This window comes from Thunnus thynnus, chromosome 24, assembly GCF_963924715.1.
Source record: "Thunnus thynnus chromosome 24, fThuThy2.1, whole genome shotgun sequence".
Lineage (NCBI taxonomy): Eukaryota > Metazoa > Chordata > Actinopteri > Scombriformes > Scombridae > Thunnus > Thunnus thynnus.
The window spans coordinates 12,456,649-12,478,661 of NC_089540.1; the positions used below are offsets into that span (position 1 = coordinate 12,456,649).

At 42.3% G+C, this 22,013-nt stretch overlaps 1 protein-coding gene across 13 annotated transcripts in view; it reads right to left on the reverse strand.

The window, feature by feature from the left end:
• The window catches only part of pou3f3b (POU class 3 homeobox 3b), a 191,259-nt gene that overhangs the window by 35,311 nt on the left and 133,935 nt on the right, over window positions 1–22,013 (reverse strand). For 10 of the 13 annotated variants that reach the window (XR_010926109.1, XR_010926104.1, XR_010926107.1 and 7 more), the window contains 2 exons: window positions 20,680–20,847; window positions 15,545–15,666 (listed from right to left, as the gene is read on the reverse strand). The gene's annotated coding sequence lies outside the window, so the exon portion shown is untranslated. Of the gene's footprint in view, window positions 1–14,377; window positions 14,759–15,544; window positions 15,667–20,679; window positions 20,848–22,013 lie in introns of those variants that run through there. The other 3 variants (XR_010926111.1, XR_010926108.1, XR_010926110.1) reach the window with 3 other exon arrangements.

Consider the following 22,013-nt stretch of genomic DNA (forward strand, 5'->3'; position numbering starts at 1 on the left):
TTTTCTGTACGTTTTAATTCATATTTTAGTCCCTTGTTTAGGCTAGTTGGCTCCTTCCAGCTAGAAATCTCAGCAGCAGTGGCAGTTCTGTGTAATGAATTTAAATATAGAGCTTCAGAATTTCCATTTTTAAAGGTGTACTATGCAGGATTTGTCATGCTGTGTGTTTATAAACACACAGCATTCAAAGTTGGCCCCTCCTCCCCGGCTCAACGTGTGAGCGAGAGAGAGAGAGAGAGCAGCGGTCGAGCGAGATAGAGAATGAAAGAAGAGAGCGAGCGGTGCTGGCGAGAACGAAGCCGTGAATCAGAGTAATAAAACGTTATTTTCTAATTGTTTCACAGCGGTTACGTTCTAAATCACAAATAAACACGCCGGCTCTCTGCTCTGCTTGTGTGTGTGTGTGTGTGTCAGTCAAACAGACACACCAACAGCAGAGGAGCAGCACACAGCACACAGAGAAGAAGGGAAAACACTGAAATAAAAAACAGCAATGTAACCTGGTAGCTACCTACAAGTCCCGACCTCACACCCTGGTCGCTGTTATTGGCTTGGGATTACACACCCACTGCCCAAAAACTGATGCCCAGAAACATCACAAACAAAGCAAAATAATAAGAAAATAAGAAAATACAGGCAGAGGGCAGAGTCTCTGCAGATAAATACACCACCGCACACTTCTAGTGGGTCATAAATGGGAAAATCCTGCATAGTATACCTTTAAAGTAACTTATTGTTTTTGTCCCGAAACAAATGACAGCAGTGAAATTCGTAATAATAACAGGTTGGATGGACGCAGAGTCAAGAGTTACTGTATATAGTGTAAGTAAAAACAATAGCTACATAACCAGGTAACGTTACCCCTGAGTTTAAAGCATTTTCACCAACATTTTCTGGTTCAATATTGATATTAAATGTGTTATAAGTAATAATAATAAAAGCCCTTTCAATTATAGTTGTAGTTACTGATGAGGGTGGTTTGATGACAGCAGCCAAAGCAGATGATTACTGGTAAAAACTTGGTTTTGGTATAAACGTTAATACTGTATGAAACTGTGCCCCCTCAAAAAATATTGATTGCATGACGCCCCTGACTATGTGTCATGTATAAAATTAACATATATGTAGATTCTGATATGACTGTTTTATGGCTCACAAGATGTACTGATTTTCTTTAATGTTCACAGTTTATAATTATTTCCTTACATGACATCTGTATCATATGAATCAGTTTCTAATGTTTTCTTTTTCTCTGTGTGCTTTGGCAATACAAACTGAAGACGCAGAGACTCTGAGAGAGAGAGAGAGGGAAGGAGACAATCACGCACACATACAAAAGTAGATACTAAACTAGAAATAGAGACAGAAAACACACACACACCCAGACACGAACCGACACACACTCGGAGAGAGAGAGAGAGAGAGAGAATGAAAGTGTAGCCCTGTGAAAGTGGGAAGCCCATTTGTAAAGCCCTCACGCTCTCAGGAAGACTTTTTGAAGTGATTATGAAGACAGTTCAGATCAAAGGATTTGACAAGTCTGAGTGCGCGCCAAATATGAGGCCGGGTAATCACACTCAAGCCCCTCCATACAAGATGGCAGTGGTCCCCCCAGCTGCTTTGCAAATGTAATGTGACACTTACGGATAAACAGATTATCAAGGAATGGAAAGGGTGGGGTTGGGTGAAGGGACCAAAAAGAAGAAGAAGAAGAAAAAAATCTCCACAACTTGTAGAAATTAGAGGGGGATATATAGTTTATTTAATGAACTCTGGGGACGGGCAGTGTCAGAGAAATGATGATTAATTCTCCAGCGCTGATACAGGTCTAAACGATATAATTTGGGAATATTAGTGGGAACATCACATGATGAGGCAGTATTTCTCGTGGTGGTATGGAAGGACTGGAGGCTCGTTTTCTCCCCCTTTCTCTTTTCCTTCACTAGTTATTATAGATTAATCCATAATCCTTACCACCTAAAGACATTTTTGTCAGTGAAGCTCAGGGATAGAGCCGGTATTTTTTCTTTTTTTTTTTTTTTTTTGTTGGAATATATCTCTGCTCGTGCTCATTTCCCCACAGCATGATGTCACATTGTCACATCTCCTACTGAAAATACTCTATCGCCAGCTCGTCTCAGATAAACTGTTTCATAAGGTATTTTGGCAGAGCTGAGGTAGGACTTATCAATTTATGTAACCGGAAATTCTTTTACATCATGTGCGACCGTGTACCATGTAAAATGCAAAGTGCAATGCTTGCAAGTAAGACAAACAGTGATGAGAATTTGATGATATGAAGGTTTTTGAGTGTTTTTACGAATGGAGTGAAGTAGGAGAGTGTTGTATAGGGCAGGAATAGATCAATGTCAAGGTAAATGTCAAGTTGTGCAACTGTATCATAATGTTAAATGACACACTCGTAAATGTCTTATGGCTGAAATGTAAATTGCTTTTTTTTAAATTCCAAACTGCATTGAGAAAAGTATCATTTTTATTGCTTTTGTTTTCTGTCTGTCTGTACAGTATCGTCAGACTCTGGAGCACCAGCCTCTGAAAAAAAAGTAAAACTGGTCTCTTGTGCAGCCGATGTTGCAAAATAATTTGACATATTACATGTGTTTTCCTGCAAATGTCTTCAGAAAACGAATGTGATTGAACTGAATAAAAAACGCAGGGAATCCTGAACAGATATTGTATAGTCATGGTTGTTAAATCAAAACCTGCACCCCTTTCCTTGCTTCACACAATAAAAATAGTTCAACAGAAGCTTTGCTCTCTGTCTGTTTTGTCCTCTAAGTGTCCAAGTGTTTCTACATTAGCGGGTCTTTACATTAAAAACAAAGTCCTCTGCTTTCATTGTACGAGGCGATTAAAGTGTTCCTGAAGTGCCTCACTCAGAGTCACCGAGTGTCCATTTGTCCAGTCAGAAGAGGGTGTGTGCTTCTTTCTTTCTTTACCCACGTGTGTGTGTGTGTTCTGAATGACCCTTGTGGCGGGACAAACGTCCCTTTGAGGGCGCACGGACAGATGGACGGACGGGGCGACTCAGCGACAGACACAGAGGACTGAGGCTCCAGTGTAGCCTCCGCCACGTGGCCCTGCATCCCCTTTCATCTGCACAACTCGTCCATTTCCTGCCCCTTCACTCACACAAACACACAACAAACCATGATGCAGCACGCGGTGATGGATACACAGATGAATAAAAGAGAGGAGGGATAGGGCCCTTTCCTAATGATAACCACTTTCAAACAGCTCCTGGACTTATTTATATATAAATAATTCCTGGTTTGGCTTGTTTGCAAATACAGATGCCAAAAACTGACAAGAGCAGAGAGACAGGGAGGCAAAAATACAAACTGTGCGGCTGAGAAAAAGAAACCCCATGGAGCTGATAAAAATATCTCACCCCAAAAGAGAAAAGAGGGAAAAAAAAAAACAAGTTCACCAACAGAGACACAGGTGAATTTGTCACAGAAACAAAATAGTGCCAAAATCTGTTACAGAGTGGCATTGTTGTGTTGGATTCTGCATACAGAATAGACAAGAAACCATTAATAATTATTCAAAAACCACCGTTCCTTGGAATTGGGCGTCTTCGAATGAAATTTACTACAAACACAACTGTGCCACACAATCAGACATGATTCTATTTTTAAGCCCAATAAACTCTGCATAGAAACAGTGAATTTACTTGTCTTTAGCAGCTAATCAATAATATTTTATTAGTGTATGTGAATGCATCACAAACCCAAAGATGACTGCGACAGTGTCGTGTTCTTCCACCTGTGCAGCCACATATTCATAAATGAAACGGACTTCTGCGGAGCTAAACCTTCCTCTTCCCCTCCGGTTCGATGTGTCAACAAGAGATGTCAATTTGATTGGTCAGTACTGAGGGCAGACGGCTATTGATTGGCTGGTCATTAGGAGAGAGCGGCCCGGCGGGAGTATCAGGGCTGACACCGTTAACACCGAGCTCCGCCGTGTCGACCGCTCTTTAACGAACAGCCATCAACCGACCGGGACCCTGCCATTGACCCAGCGGCTCCCTGCAATCCCTTACTGCCAGGCTGGAGTGTGAGTAAAGGGCTGTGGTGTGTGGTGGTATTGATCCATGGATGAGACACTGGAGGACGCTGAGGGAAACTGTATCGGAGACAAGTTTACAATCGGAGTGAGAGCGATTTTTAGCTCAGAGGTGTAGAGCCTGGTCTCTGGAAGTTTTGTCAAGTCAACATGATGTCTTAATGTATACAGAAATACACTGACCACTGCTTTATTGGTTTTTGGATACCAAGAACTTTTAATTGCAATCAAGTTGAACAAAATACAATTTGGCCAAGTTTCTTCTGTGCAGAGTTGAAGCAAAATTCTTCTTGTAGAAATGGATCTTAAACAGGGAACTAAAGAAAATTGATTCCTGCAATTTATTATAATTTCTGTGTCTTTCAGTAGGATGTTTGCACGACTTGCAGTAATGGAGGTATATGAACAAGAGGAAAGTGAAGGGGAGTAAATTTGTCTGCTGCCACTATGTACCACACTGAAGTAGAGCTTGTTAAATAAAATTACATCAGTTTGTGACAATTACAGCTCGGAAAGTAAAGCTGTGGAGGTTGGGGTGGTGCATCCCATTACAGACCTGTAATTAACGTTTGCTTTTTCTGTTTTTAGTTGCCTAACCCAAACCATTTCTCAACCATCGTTGGTTTGTCATAACCACAATCCTTAACCGTACTGTTGTTGCAATGCACAGAGAATTTCGCGGCTTTGCAGAAGTGTCCAATATCATCGTCGTTGTCTACCAATGGGTTGGGACAAAAAAAAAAAAATTCCATGTAGAGAAGCCTGTTATATCAAAATTATTTGTTTGTGATGACTGAAACTTACTGTATCATCTAACATCTGCAGCACCCGAAAGAAAAAAAAGACAGATAACTACTATGAGCACCAGTTCTGTTCGATTTCCGGGGGTGTCATTTTTGCTCAACATGTTTTTCACATTTTGTAAACTAACTATCCCAGCAAGCATTCTGAGGTTGAACAGATGTTCATTTGATGGCCTGTGACAAATTTGACAACCAAAATTGACACATCTGGGTACCTGTAGCTAAACTTCTTTCTGACTAGTTTCCAAACTAGTTTTAGTTTCAAATGTTTTGATCCCATGATGTCATATTGTGAACTCCAATAAATCTACTCCTGTTTTGAGCCATTAGTCAATGAACTCATGCTCTGTACAGCATGCCGCATTAGCTAAATGCTTCAAATGTAAGTAAATGTATTACATCCTGCATATCTCAGGTATTTGACCATTTGGCTGATCAGACGTCTTTATAGCGAGAGTTGGCAGAAGTACAAGTCAACAAAAGCGGATTGGTTCAGCACCGCTGTGCCTTCTGGGGTGCCTGCACATAAATCTGTGTGTGTTTGTGTGTGTGTGTGTGTGGGAGAATGAGAGAGAAAGTGTGTGTTTGTGTGTGTGGAGGGGGGGGGGGGGATTGCATGTCTTCCTGAGAAAAACAGACTTGCAGTGTATGACAGCTATAGCCTGTTTGAGCACCATTGAAATATCATTAGCTCTACTTATCAGATTAGTTTGAGAAAGGGATTAACATGATTGTGAAATGCTTAGATATACTGAGTGGTGGTTTAAAGTCAAAACTAGTTAATTTTGAAAGCGATCTGGTGAGTCTGGTAAGTGGTGGCGATCACAAAGTGAACTGTCAGAGCTAGAGGAGATATTTCATGACATCGGGGAAGTGAGGGACGAAAATAGCAAACAACCGCACGATGAAGACGGCCTGGAATGTGTGTGCATGCGGCAAGTGTGTCAGTTTGAGTGTGTGAGTGAAGAGAGTGGCGGGCTGTGATCAGAAAGTGAATGAGCCATTTCACTGGCTTGCAGTTCTCTCTCTCTCTCTCTCTCTCTCTCTCTCTCTCTGTGTCTCTCTCGGAGGGGAAGCCCGAGCTGTGGACAGCAGTGGAAATGAGCTCGGCCGTGCAGTAAGTGTGGCGACCTTGTGGCTAACCCCACACTGTTTCCACCACTCTCCCCACTAAATGATGCCTACTGTATCCTGCCCAGGAGGACGAGGAGGTGGAGGAGGAGGAGGATGGGAGTTCAGACTCCCCCCAGGCCCCCTCCCATTTTGCTCTCGCCAGCCAATCTGCAGGAGCAAAGACATGCTAATTCTATCTACAAGGGACATTTTGACTGCTGATTTGTGACAGTGTTGGCTTGTGCCAGCAGAGTTAAGAAATATAATGTTTCTGAGCCTGAAAGTTCATTCTTGACCTTTGGGAAAAGGATCTGTAACAAAAGTTTGAGGTTCACTTCCACAAGGTTTTACTTCTTGTTTGGCCACGTAATGACACCCAAGCCACTTGCATTGGCTGAAGAATGAGGCTGAAAGCTCTGGAAAGCTAATAAGTAGTACAGTAAAACATTTTTCTAAATATTCGAGCTCTCCGCATCATTTCATATCGTCATAATTCAGTCTGACATAGAGTGTTTTGTATCTTTGGGATGTTAAAGAATTTAAAATAAAGTTGTGTGGGTTTGAATAATTTTTTCATGAATGAGTTTGTAATGATTAATGATTCAACTTAAAAACTGTGCAGGCACATGCAGCAGCAAGGCAGAGTGTTTGTGTGCAAGTAGCAAACAAAAAAAAAGTCATGTTAAGCTCCAAGATCTTAAATTTATCAACAAGTGGGGGGTGCTTGCTCCTCCGACATGGTGTCCATTTCCAGTGCAGGAGTAGGACTGGTTTTGCACAGTTACAGTAATGATTATAGCAGATGAAGTGTAGTTTTTGAATTTGTTAAGGTGTCTACAAGCTGGGGTTTGTCCGAGGTGAACACTGCTCTCCAAAGGGAAGAGGGTTGAGGTAAGGTTAGATTTTTTTTTTTTTTTAAACCAACCCCCCAAAATAGTCTAAATTCTTCTACATATTGTGTGATAACGGCAATCTAGTAGCTTCACTGCACGTCACACTGTTCAAGATGGGTCTAAAAACTTTATACACATACTTATTTCTATACTTGGTTAAAAATGACACTAATAGTGATGTTTGACATGTGTATTCTGCATCATTACATGCTATATCACACTACGAGATGTTGCTCCTAAATTTTAGACACTGTCTTTGTTCGCCAAAGCTCTGAAGTCGATGTTTCTTAAGGTGCAATCTAGCACTTTCTCTCACTAACTTTCATCTCGGACAGGTTAAAATTTTAATGGTGTAAAGGGGCCTTTAAGGAAGAGAGTAACCAGTTGTAAAGGGAGAGAGAGAGAGGGGGAGAATATGAAAGAGAGAGAGAGAGAGAGAGAGAGGTGGGAAGAAGCACACCTGTATCAAGAGCAAGGTGAGTAAGAAGGAAGAGTTAGAGAGCTGCTCTCATCCAGCTCTCTGCTCTCAGCTCACTCCTCCTCACTGGGGAGCCAGCTGGGCAGATTGCATGTGAAACAGAGGCTTTGATGGTTGCAGGTAGCAGCTTTTTTACCCCCCCCCCCTTCTCCCCCCTCTCTCCTTCCCCATCCCACCACACACCCACCCCTCCCTCCCTCTCTCCCGGTTCCTCTCTGTGGAGCAACAGCGCGAACCAGAGCGGCCCTTCAGCAGGCACAGGTGGTATTGCTCACTCCAATTTAGCTCAAACCCCCGACTTGAAATAGCGCGGCTGTCATAGGCAATCTGCGGCGCGAGATGGACCGCTGACTCCGACTGAGGGGTGAAAACGTCGAGGTGGGACTGGAAGGGAGTGAGCGGGAGGAGCGGAGGGAAAAGAGAAGGGGAAGGAGAACCCCCCCACACACCCCTCCACCCCTCCACCACCCCCCCCGCTGAGCTCTTCCCATCCAGAAGCAGCACATGTTCACAGCGAGCTCAATGCAGGCAGAGGTCAGAGTAGCCAGCAGTTTATTTATCACACGATGGGACGGCACGCCATATGGGGGGTCCAATCTGTTAGCGTCCGTCCTGCTGTCCTCTGGAGGGGCAAAGGTGCTGCTGACACATGGGACAGCTGAGTGGGACAAACTTTTAAACCAGAATGTACAGAACAGAATATTTAATCCTCTTAATTCAGATAAAATCGCCATTTCTCTGGAGCACTGATGCTGGGAAATAGCACAGTGGCGTATCCTGATGTGTTGAAGCGCCTGAACCATAGACTTTACATACACATGGATGTAACAAGTTGTGACATCACACATTAGTTTGCACTGGAGCCAGTTTGAAGCCCAGAAATGCAGCTTATGGTTGGTGCCATCTTTTCCATTTGGAGCCAGGACTTTTCGAAAGAAGGAATGCGGGGTGTTTTTGCATTTCACACTCTGTAAACACGCACCACTACCTCAGATTGAAGCTAGATTCCCGGGAAAAAAAACCCCAATAACATTAAACTTATTGAAATATTGCAACAATAGTCGACTCAGTGTGAGTCCCGGAGCTGGAAAGAACAGCAGGTGAGCGAACTGTCAATCACAGCTGTCAATCAACGTCTGCACGGCAGACATCAAACCTACTATAAAGTCTTCAAATCTTATTAATGGAGCAATAATTTCCAAAATGACCACCAGAACTTATTAGAGGGCCTGAATTTAGAGACTGAGACCACAATGAATCATTGAAAAAAAATAGTATTTCTAGAGAGAAGTTGATGCTTTTTGGGATCCATCCATTGCACTTTAAGGTACTTCTGAATTGGCTTCAGCCCCAAAATGTTGTAGTGTGTGAGCTTACATTTTGATGGACATCATATACATGAATTTTTTACACCTTCTCCTTACTTAGCATTTTTTGACAGCAGTCATAACCTTCTTAATGTACTTTGAACAACTAGATTTTTTGGGTACATACAATATATGATCTGAGTATTTGTGGCAAGGAAGCACACAAAGATGATGTCATCATTTCCCTTTCAAAATGGGTGAGGCCTCATATGAAGCAGTCCGGATATTCTTTCAAACCGAACTCAGCTCACAGCAGCTGCGTCATGGTGGTTTTCCACTTTGGAGGTCCGGGAAAGATACAAGTGTGTACCTGCTCTAAAATACACAGCAGATTCTACAAAAGAGAGAAAAGATAGCCAGGAAAGGTGTGTGTGTGTGTGTGTGTGTGTGTGTGTTAGCTGTTGGCTTTGTTGAAAAGAAAAAAAAAAAAAAGTGTGATTGCAAGGTCCTGAAAATAAACCTCAAACATTTTGAACCCAGAAGAGAGGTGAGGAAAACGGATTTCAGTTCAGAGGGGAATGAAACGCACATCGTATTTCACGTGAAGGCACAGAAAGCTCTGTCTCACTCACTCTTTTCTCTTTGTCTGTCTGTCTGTCTCTCTCTCTCTCTCACACACACACACACACACACACACATAGAGAAACACAAACCCACAACACACACCCATCTGTGGTATAATTGTCTTAAGTGCAGATGCTCTCTTTCAGAGGTGCATTAACTGGTAATACTTGCTTCTGAGGATCCCTGGGTGCCTGATATCCAGCGAGCAGACACAGAGAGCACCCAGCGGTGTTGCGCAGCTCACAAACAGCAAGGGATTTACACACACACACACACACACATAAAGCAACAAAACAGGAACCACACGATTATGAGCTCTGAGAAACTAAAAGCGTTTCTTCTTCGACAGCGTGCGTTTAGTGCCTTGTTGTTTTTGCCCGCAGCTACAGCCAGCCGCGGATGATGTTGAGTTCCTTACAGAGGGTGAACTAGGCTGCTTTGGCTGCATGTTAATGTAGACTACAAATATCTGAAAAAAAGGAGGAAAAAAAAACATGCAAGCTCACTTTCCCTGTGTAGGGTTTAATGCCAGCTTTGGTTAAATCAGCTAATTTTGTTGCTCTGCTAGGAAACCATGGGATACATGCAGAAAAGGAGCATTATTTTAATTTTGTGATATATATCCATGTATATTTATAGTTGCAAGTTGACAAAGCTGCCTCCTCTTTTCCATTATTATTTCTGGGAGTGTTTTCAAGGAAACTCTTGAAGTGTGTTGTTGTTCTAACTCTTTTTTTTTTTTTCAGTATTTTTAGCATCACGATGCCCAATTACAACCAAACCAGGGCACATAAACAAAAGTCACATGGCCTCAAAATGTGCTTATTATTGGGCATAATTATGATTAACAAATAGCATTCAGATTAGAGGTATTCAGGTTATAGAAACTTTCACGTTTTGCAAAGTGTCTCAATCTCAAACAATGTAAACCTGTGTGATTTATGTCTCTCAGTGTCCAGTGACTTCTAACATGCTAAAATCATCCCAGTTCTTACATGTAGATGATTCAGCAATCCTTATGTCTCATCAGAAAAAAGAAGAGACTTTTAGAGAATTTATTTGATGAGTTGAATAGAATAATCGTGAAACAGGCTCCTTTTATGTTTAGATAAGACTAAGTTGATCTTGTTTGGATCGAAGGTTAAGGTAAGGAAGGACTCTAACATGTACAATAAGGTCAAGGGAGTGTCAGCAGTTTCAAAACCCTTAATGTTAATTATTCGGGTTGCATTCATAACCTTAACGTCTGGCTGGGAAGGCAAACTTATTAGACAGAGACTAAAACGAGTCATGTGCGTCACTGGCGTCCAGCGGAGTGACTTTTACGAGTATTTCAAGATGGTGGGGGAATCCGTAGTTGTAAAATCAAAGCCAGTGTAGCAAAACTGGACAACTGAGAAAACTCCATCAGCAGATGAGGATCCTGTGATAAGGTTGAAAGCTCCAGAAAAGGCGAATACGTCGACCTTGACTTGAAGCTGTGTCATCAAAGTTCTTTGGCGCCGTCAGGATGATATGAATTGAAGTAGATCACGTTGCTTTTCTAAAAGCAGCGTTCACTATTTCTACTGTTTATACATTGTTGTCTTGTTACATTTAGGCAACTAAAAGCACATGGATAACAATAGTAAAGGATTGTGATCATGATTAAGAGAAACAAGCATCGACTATTGCTAAGAAAAGATGCTAACAGTGGTCTGCTTCATCAATGTCGGATGCTTGATGATCACAACAATTATTCATATAAGCATTGCCTGATCTGCACCTCTATGGTTAAGGTTTGGTTAGTTTTCATCAACTACTTTGTTACGGATCACTGGATTCATATTAGTCTTGATTCTGGCTCTTACTTCTACATTCCCCACTCTGTTAAGACTTCAAAGATAATACCCCCTTACTGGCATCTTGGCTATAACACACACACACACACACGTACCTACAGAATAAACTCACACATGCAAAGCCACACATATACTCTGTCTTTGGAGACCAAACTGAGTTCAGTGACACTCACGTCGTCCCTATCTGCCCAGAGCCCCATCAGGTCAATACTCTTTCATCAGAGGGGAAAAAACGGCAGACTGTGCCTTTAATTAAAGAAGTGGCTGGCCACTGAGTTGTCCATCAGAGGCGTCAGAAGAGAGAGAGAGTAAGAGAGAGGGAGAGAGAGCAGGGACTTTCATCCTCTGGCTTCAAACACTGCTGAAAATGGAGTTTTAGCCACTCCGCCGCTAACGTAGCGGACGGCCCTCAGTGCGTGACGACTCGCACCCCGCGGCGTCAGCGGGGGGCCTGCTCAAAAGCAACGTACGCGCACACACACACACACACACACACACACACACATAAAATGAGACAAAGAATGGGAACTCACATACTGTGCACATGTACGAAAATCGGAGCACATGAAAACACACGTTGTACAAGTGTGTGCGCGCACACACACACACACACATTAGAGAGGAGGAACTAAGTAGTCAGTATGGAAGCTCCAGGAGCATAATGACTGCTTCTGAGAGAGACCGACAGCAAAAGAGCAGAACATTTCTCTGTGAAAACTGGACTCTTTTATGTAACAGCTCTTTATAGACCTATAAACTAAAGCAACTCAATGTGTGTGTGCGTGCGTGCAAGTGCGCAGACGAGGATGCAGTTAACTTTGGAGAGCTCTGAGTCATCTTTTCACATTGACAGCACAGCATTCGTACCTGTCTCTTAAAAGTATGATAGTATAATGTGTGTGTGTGTGTGTGTGTGTGTGTGTATGTGTGTGTGTGTGTGTCTGGGTGCTTACCTTGAAACAGATATCCTGAGAACACCTACGTAAACTCTCATCTGTACTAAGGTGACAAATGAAATGGCGGCGGAGCAAGAGAGTTGAAGATAAATGGCACAACCTCGGCGTGGAGCAATTAAACCTCTCTCTATGCCCACATTATTCACTTCCTCCTCCTCCCTGCTCCTCCCTGCTCCTCTCTCCAGGGGGTCCAAGCCTCACTTTGTTTGTTTTAATTATTTTTCCGTATGCAAATGTGCCTTTCCTTCATAATTGCTGCATGAGCTCCTTGTCTCTGATTTGGGGAATTTGGAAAGGGGGGGGGGGGGGGGCGGAGGGAAAGTTTAAGGGGGAGGGGAGCAAGAAAGAAAGAGCACCAGTTATCGATTTCAGGGGAGCCATCTTTGGAGAAGTCATCAGCTAGTAGCAGTAAGGCAATCAATCGTTCATGTACATTAGGCTACGCCACCTCCCCCTTCCTCCATGTACTAGCAGCGTGAGAAGTGTTAATGCTACCTCGCAACATCAATCACACACTGTGAGACGGGGCGGGGAGGTGGTAGGAAGCAGAGACGAGAAGCGAGAGGAAGGAGGGAAAAGGGGAGACGGAGGAAGAGAGATACAGGCAAAACAAGGAGAGAGGAAGAAGGAAATATGTCGAAGGAGCGCAGAATAGAAGGGATTGAAAGACAAGACAAAGGCTGCTTCTGACGCTGAAAGTTTTCCAAACTAAAGACACGACCTCCCCTCCACCTCCCTGGACCGTTATTAACAGGCAAGAAGTGGAAAGTGTTGAAAGTTACAATTATCTCGGTACAAACATTGACCTTTCACATGAACACTGAAGCAAAAGGGCCAACAAGTCTGTATTTTCCGCAGAGGTTAAATGTTTTCGACAGGATCCGTCATATCAGTGCTGACCTTCTGAGCGATTGGTTAGTATGAGAAGTTACAACCCTGTTTACACCTGGTTTTATCATGTGATCTGTATGTGGAAACAGAAAGAGATGCATGTTTATACAAGGGTGAAAATGCACGGTGAACACACTTGGCCGGACCACATCTGGAGATAAATGGACTGCATTTGGAGGTGGTCTGGCTTGCATTGTGATCGTTGCACCCCCCCCCCCCCCCCCAAACAAGTTGAGAGGTCACCTAACTCTGTCTCTTTCTGCCATCTCAAATTGCTCAGCAAAAATCTACAGACTCACTGAAGGCAAAATAAGCGGAGCCCACACAGCAATATCACTCTTCTTTACTCCAGTCGCACCGTGTTTGCTGTCAAATCCACCAGCTTCACCTACCTCATCTGCATATTGAGATGTGATCCCAAGGTGGGCTGGATTGAGATATTATGAATGCCAATTAATGCCAGGTGTAAATGCAAACTCCTGTGAACACATGTCATTATCCATGATGTATCCGGTTCTCATTTTAATACCAGGTATACACGGGCTCTAAATGGTGCAGTATACTACAAATGAGCTAGTTCATACGAGAGTAGGATAAAGGGTGATAGATTGTAAAGCCATTTGAAAAAAATTTATGAGTTGTGATTTTGGGCTATATAAATAAAACTTACTTTATTCATGGTGCTGCACACAAAGCCTGATGGATGTACTGCAGATGTGTGAAGAATGAAAAAAAAAAGAGAGTTTAAGAGAATCCTGCATACTTTCTCAGCTATGCACACTAATCACTGCGTGAAGTGAGCGCACTTGACGTATTGTTGGTCTTGGACAGTTGCAAACATTTTTAGATGTAGCTCCCCTCCAGTTCCAGTTGTTAAAGTGGCCAGTAAACACCTGGTAAGCAACAGCTGTCCTTGTCAGACATTTTTTGCCAACAAATCCATCACATTAGTCTGGACCATCTTCTCTTTGTTGCAGTGCATATAGTTTTTAAAATGTTTTACTGTGTTTTTATTTATTTATCTATGTATGTTGTCTTGCTGCCACAACCTTTAAAAATCAAAAATCAGAGCTGAAACACTTTATGCTTCTTCACTACAGCCAAAAGAAGTAAAATCCTCTGTCAGAGCGAGCAACAGGAATTGTGGGGAATGTGGTTTTAATTTAAACAAAGACTAGCATGCTGGTGTGAGATACAGTAGAGGCTACTTATCATCTTGACTGTGGTCTCACCTGTTTAGGATAATTATCTCAAGGCATAACAGTTAATTAGACAATGATATATTGATGTTTAAAAATGTACACATGGTACCTTTAATAAATACAAAACATCACTACAAGACAGAGGAAGAGACGGGGGGAAAAAAAATGTAATTCCTCACTCTTGCGTTGCCTCATTGACAACAACACAACTTGAGATGCTGAAAAGTAGCCCGCACGAACATAATTACCATGTAAACACATTCAGTTTGACACTCTTCTCTCTTCTATTCTGCATTCTAAATGTTTAAAAATACAACAATATCACAATTTTCAATGAGAAATTGAGAGGTGGGAAAAAAAAGGAAGATGGGTGTGAAAGTGACAGAAAGTGTGGCAAGTAAGAAAAACAAATCAAAAAATGAATTTATGAAACTGCACCCCCCCCTTTTTTTTTGCATAAATAAATCATTCAATTTTTGTTATCCCAAAGTAGTTGAATGGATGTTTTGGGGCAGGTGGAATGGGGATACTGATGCTGCAGAGCCTTAATGAGCTATCCTATAAAAACAGAAAAAGATGGAGACAGAGATTGAGAGGGAGACAAAGATATGGAGGGAAGGACGGGGAGGGAGAGGAAGAGAGTACAGTGAGTTGGCTGTGTGCTCAAAGACAAGAGAACAAACCCCTCAAAGTCATTCAGCTAATCCATCTCGACAACACTGAAGCCTCATCATATCGACCCCTCCCTAAGCTGTACACACAAACACACACACACACATATACACACATTTCACTCCTTTCCTGACAGGCCCTCCTTCCCCACCACCACCACCACCACCACCACCACCACCACCACCACCACCACCAGCAGCAGCTCCTCTCAGACTGTTGAAAGGAGAGAGGGATGAAACGAACAGGAGGTGGAGGAAGGAGGAGGAAGGTCAGCAGGGATAAAGGAGGGAGGAAGGGAAGGGAAGAACAGCTGAGGTTCACCCTGTGGGCGATGGCGGCATTTGACGATGGGTGCCTGAACGCCTCACCCCCCCCCACCCCTTCACCTGACTACAACAATAACTAGCAACCTCCTACGACTGATGGCTTCACTAACTGACCACCCACTCATGTTTTCCAGCACCTCAGAGAGAAGAAAGGTGCACGGGAATCCTCTTTTTCTGAAAACGGGTGCTTACGTGAATCAAATGTTTTTTTATCTTAAATTAAAAGATGACAGATCTTCAGGTGCTCAGCGAGATTTGTGACCTAATAGAAGGAGGTGAAGGCGATTTCAAGCTACAATATGCGGCTTTTTGCCTGGAGCCAGTGAGGTGTTTTTACTGGGCCTACCTTGCTTCCTCCCCCCTCATTTGGTCAGGTTTCCGCCCCGGCTTGTCGCTCAACTTGATGAGCTGTCAACTTTGGATGGGCGTCCAGCCTGAGGCTGAGGCGAACGGGCAAATGCAGCCAATCTGCAATTAAAGGAAATGCAAACAAAAATATACCTGAGTTCTTTAAAAGTCTCTTCTGTGCTGCATTTTAAATGATTGAACTGATGTTTTTGCATATTTTTTTAGCTCATTTCCTTTTCTTAAGAAAATATCAAAAATATCATATCCAGGCAGCTGTTGGTTTCCATAAATTTACTATAATATGAAAATAAATTTGCTCAAAACTCAAAAAAGGAACTAAGATTAAGTGTCACTAATAGACAGTAAAGCTGCATACTACCTTTAAAGTGAGACCATGTAAGTTCTGAAAAAAAAATCATATTCTTCCTCATACAAATGAAAAGTTGAAGTCACAAGGAATAAAATGTACCCTCACTCAGTTCAATACACTCAGGGATTTTGCTGCTAGAGCCTCACTTGGTCTGATATGACCAGTAGCTTATTGTGGTTAATGTTAGCAAAGATAATTTTATATAAATTACATTACTGAGTCAGTTTGATGCCTTTATGACTCTTCTGTACTTGTGCTATTGTTCCATAATGTCGCTGCATTTACCGTTTTTGCCACTTGGTGCCACAGTTCAAATAACAATGACATCACGGCTCACGTTACAACATGATCAACACCGATAAGGATATTGATCTGATATTAAAATGAAGTTTGTGTGACTAGGATGGAGTGAACAATCATGCAAAGTCTAGAGCAGGTGACACCTGTGATTCATACGCTACATGCACATTTCTGTCATGAACCAGAAAGCTGCAGCAAAAAAACAAAAAAAAGCACATGAGAGGACATGAAGAAGTCATGAATTAAAGTGAATATTACAGATTGAAATTGTACAATAAAAACATTTAATTTCTTTGCTTGATCGCAAGATACAAAAAATAACATGACTAGTGTGACACTAGATGCTCCGTCATTTTTATCTGTTGTAGTTTAGGAGTGACAACCTTTAAAAATAAGATTTAACACAACAATTAAATGGAATTTCACAAGCATGCAGGTCTGGATCTTTAATATTACTATTAACCTGTGTGTCAAAGAATAACAGCATCATTGTGTAGGTGCAGTTTCAGAGGATTTTTAACCTAGAAAAGTATTTAATTCCTGAGGGGAACACTAAACGTATGAACTGTATCAACCTCTACCACCTGTATGAACCCTATGTGACCCTATATGATATAAGTATTCTCTACACAGGAGAGGAGCCGGCATTGCTTAGTTTAACCTTATTTTGACAGACAAGACTTTGCTGGTAGAAAAAGCTTCTTATGATGATGACAAAAATGTGATTACTGGCACTTTTTGTTGCCCTTTAACTGCAGGACAAACCGGATATGGATAAGTCTATCAAAGTAAGTGCACATACATTATCTCCTCATTCAATTATGAGGGTAAGATGGCAGCACATGAAGGCTTTTTTTTGCAACCTGGAAGGAAAACATGTGCTTCCAAATTTTGGACAGACAAAGGCTTTTGTCCAAATCCTTGCTTGGCTTCCTATTCACTGATATTTGTGATGTTTTCTTAATTCATGCTAAATGTAGCCTATTAGATCTTTTGAATAGAAATACTGAAAATGAGCAGTCACAGATTTAATGAACAGCTTTTTACATTATTAATGGTTGTTGATCAAAATCACCATGGCGACCAGAAAGCAGCAGGCCATTGCGACATTCAGCCAAACCGTTTTTTCCTTTTTTTTCTGCCACTCTTCCCCCCCCCGCCCTCCAGCACCAGCATCCCTCCTAAGAACTCAAATGGTGAAGTGCCGCCAGAAAAGTCAATTTTTCCTGTCTGACAGTGGATTGGCTGCCCGTGGAGAGGATTGTGGGAAGGCAGGGCACCGAGGCTCTGATGTTGTGTGGCCGTTGGCATCATTCAGATGCTCTGCCCCCAGGACCGATGGCATTACTAAAGATTACTGTGCCACGCTTGGCAGCAGTGTGTGTGTTTTTCCTTGTTGAATGTGTTTATATGTGTGTGTGTGTGTGCTATGAGAGAGCCTGTCTGTGTATGTTTGTGTATGTGCAACCATTCCTATGCGTGTGGATGGACCTGCATGTGTGCGTGTGTGTGTGTGTGTGAATTTTCCGGCCTGTATCCGTGTGTGTCCCCTCTGGACAGCTGGCGTGCCAAAGCCTGTTGAGCTGTTTGTCACACTTCTCTCACTCAGGAGAGCTCAAACGGCGTGTAGAGGCCTTTCACGGCTGACATGCTGCAGACTGTACTGACATACACACAGACAGATACACTTTCTTACATTTTTTTTTGTACTCTAAGCAGCGATTCTCACGCTGGAAAAAGCATCAGGGCATTTTTGCCTCTGACACTCCTGCAGTTCTTATAATTCTGATGATACAGATATCAAGGTCTGTTCTGTTTGTTGTGTCGTGCACAATCAGACAGGTTGTAAACATGCAGCCACATTATCTAGATTGCTTATTCACTAGGAAAGTGAACAAACCTGAAATTAGAGCCTCCTCAGTTGGATGTTTGAGCTTCTCTGTGCAGAATGATGTATGTGCAGAGTTTGACACTAGGAGACCGTTTCAAATTCTTCATCTGCTGAGAGTTTCTTCGAGGTCACCTTAAATCTGGGGCGTGTACCTACGAGGATGACTTGTGACATCACAGCTAGAAGAGTATATATGTCTTGAAACATGTCTGGAGGGAATCTTTCAGTCTTTTGGAGCAAGTTTGGTCACATTCTTGCAGCTGAGTGTCAAGTCAATAACAAAATTATCATGTTTTTCACCTGTCTGAATGCTGATCATTAAAATATTAGTGCATCTTAATGATTTTTCCTCACAAAGTTATGTTAATAGTGTTTTTTTACATAACGAGACCAAGTCCCATCAATGCATTTAAGGCCTGTCTGATGCTGTTTTATGTATTTTTCAGTTGTTTCAGGGTTCAGATCAGAATTTGAGATGTGAATGTTGTGGCTTTTAAGTCTCATGTCAAGTCTTACTTATTATATGTGCAATAGTAAGTACAGTAGGCTGAATTTGAACAAAGTCTGCAGAATCTAATACACGTTTACAACTTATGTATTAGGTAATAATTTTGACAGTTGCCTTTGTTTTCTCGTTTCCAAGTAAGTTAGTAAAACCTGTTCGATCATCTGACGATTCTGTTTAAGTGACTTTGCAGATGTTGCTCAGTTAAATATTATTGTAAGAAATAAGACTGATGGCCAAAAATACAAATAGTAGGTGGTAGAAAACCTCAATAGGTTGTAAAAAACTATTAATAACGAACTGCGGCTGCTTCTGCTACTATTAGCTGCTCATAAAGCTGCTCTGGAAAAGAGTGTGAGCTCCATCCCTAAAATGTGACACGCAGTTTACTCTACTTATAGAGAGACAAGTCTGACACTTTACCGAAATCTTTCTGCAGCAAAACTGACACACTGTTTTCTCTTTCCAGATGTCAAAAAAAATATATAAGGAGCAGTCTAACAAGTAGTAGTTTATCTGCTCACCAAAACTCAAGTGTGAGCGAATACAGCTCAGTTCAGTTCCATCTACAAGAAAACATCTTTATGAAACAGGTGGAAGTAGTTAATTATACACATTGGTTTCAAATACACACTGTACATAAATATGCTTAACTGAACATGTAGAGGTCTGTCTATGTGTGTGAATACATTCCTGCATGAACAATTCTCCAAGTATTAATTTGGAGCTGCTAATCCTTTTATATTCCCCTCCTACTCCTTGTGTGTCAGGCTCTCTGGCTGTGGACGAACACACTCCAGCTTAACTTACATTCTTTATGACAGACCAAAACTGTCATGGTCTGCGTGGCCTTTTCTCAACCTCATACATGCTTGTAAATATTCAAATTCGCTGGTGTCATGTTAACAGGATCCGTGGCTAAATTTTTGGGCGTCTGCTATATTTCTCGTCTTTAAAAAGCCGTATGGATGATGTGCTGAGAGGCTCGTAACTAGGTGGGTGTTTAGCCAGAGCTGTGCTACTACAGAGAAGTACATGAATTTAAGTGAAACACTCGTATAGGCGAAATGAAAGTGCTCCTATAAAGTTGTCTTTTTAAATGTGTGGCAGTTTATGCAGGTTTTTAACTGTTTTTGCTAAAAGCAATGAAGGGAAGGGATGACGGTGTGAGGTAAGGATGGTGAAAAGGAGAAAAGATGAAAAAAAAAAAGTTGAAGGAGGGATGGATGGAGGGCAGGAGGATAGCTGGGGAAATGGATGAAGGTGAAAAAGGAGGAACAGAGAGGAAAAAGATGAAAGGAAATAGCAAAGAGAGGAATAATGGAGGGATAGAAGAAGATAAATGGGGATAGAGAAAGAGAAGAAGAATGGAGGGACTGATGGAAGAAGGAGAAAACATGAGAGGTGATGTGAATATATAAAAAGAGGAGGAGGAGAAAGGCAGAAAACAGGTAGAGAAGGATGTAAGGAAACGAGCGAGGGATAAAAAGTTTCCTTTAAGGTGTTTATATAGAAGTGATAGCACGAGAGACGGAGAAACGAAGGGAAAAGAAGAGAAAATGGAGCACAACAGAAGTAGGAAACGAAGATGGATGGAAAGGAAGGGCAGCTGAGAGGGAGGGAAAGCATGATGATGGGAGTGAAAGAAGGAGGAATGGAAAGAGGAGAGGAAGAAGGCATGAATGGAGAGATGAAGACGACTGGTCCTCGCTCTGCCTTCACATACATAAGCTCCAGAGCAGTAAATTTCTTGCCATTTCATGGCCGTCAGCCGGGGCCAGTAAAACGCCGCCGCCACCGCCGCTGCTGCCGAGAAGACAGACCCCGGGGGGCCGAGGTGAGCCTGAAGGACGAGCTGTCCCTCACGCACACACTTGCTCTTTTTCCTCACTGACACACAATTTCTCCCCTTTTGCTCTCTCTCTCTTTTTTTTTTTTTGTCATTCTCACACACACACACACACTGACGCGCTCTTCTGCTCCCCTCTCAGTTTCCATCCTCCTCTTCCCTCACACCCAGTCTCTCTTGTCAATTTTTCTTTTGCTCTTTTTCTTTCACGCACTCACATGCCATCCTTTCCCGATGAGGGAGACCCCCTCCTGGTGTCCCTGTGTCCGGAGGCGCCTACATATCCCAGGGAGCCTTGCTGTGGGACTACAAGGGTTATGGCCTCGGAGGCCCAAAGTCCCATCCTTCATTTCCTCTCATTTCGTAAAGGACAAGCAGGAAATTCCCTGGGAAAGAAAGAAGATGAAGAAAAAAAAAAAAAAAATCAACGGATCACACAAATCAAGGGCAACTGAGTTAAGATAAGGAGTGTGTGTGTGTGTGTGTGTGCGTGTGTGTCCACTTAACGTATGCAGCGGGAGAAAGAGGAGAAGGAGGGAGTGCGAGAGATAAAGCGTATTAAGGGTGTTTGGGAAGATGAGTGTATGACCCATAAAGATATAAAGAGGCCGTCGGTCTGGGCTTTCCGCAGGCTTTATCCATTAAACTGAGTCCCATGGCCCCGAAATGACAGATAATACACACTCTGACTGCTGGTGACAATTCCTCTGTCGTGCCTCGGCGGCCAGTCGGTCAGCACACATGTCGCGTTAAAACACAAGAGAGTCAGAGAGAGAAATTTAGGAAAGTGGGACAGAGAGGGACAAAGACTGGTGGAAACACAAAAATTAGGATTTCATTTTCATGTTTATATGCTAAGCAGCAAAGCTCAGTAAAGATTGTTATGCTGCAACAAGTTTCCCTTAAGTATTCAACCTCAAACCAGGTCTGGATTGTTGCTTTTGTGGCTTAATCATAATCTAAATTTTGACCTCAGGATCTTTTTTATGGCAACACATGAGAGTAGAGTTTATGTGTTGTGCTTCTCCCCCCGCAGGGAGACATTGTTGGTATGTGTCAGCAAGCAGTTGGGTTGCCATATGTGACAAAAAATGCTGTGAAAGGTGATCAAAACAATGATTGTCCCAGACAAAACCCCAAATTTAGATTATTAGTGGGTTTATTGTCAATAAATCTCATGTGTGGAGCCAAAAACACAACTGAAAACCTTCTACACAAAGTTGAATGAACCTTTTTTTCTTTCGTTACAGCATTTTTACTTGTTAAACACAGGTGTAGCCAATAACGTTAATGAAAGCATTGCATATGCAAAGTTTTCAGGAACGGAGTCATCATAAATGTCACAAGTTTGCTGTGAAACATCATGATTGATTGACTCCAGATAGCTGGTCGATATAGCAGGAGAACCTGGTGTCTTTTGTGTGTAAAAGCTCTGTTAGATGTTAGCTCAACACAATTGGTACCAGTTGATAAAAAATGCAAACAAGTGGTTCAGCTTCCAAAGGAGGGCAGGAAAAATCAGGGAACTGCTGGATGTTTTTATTTTATAACC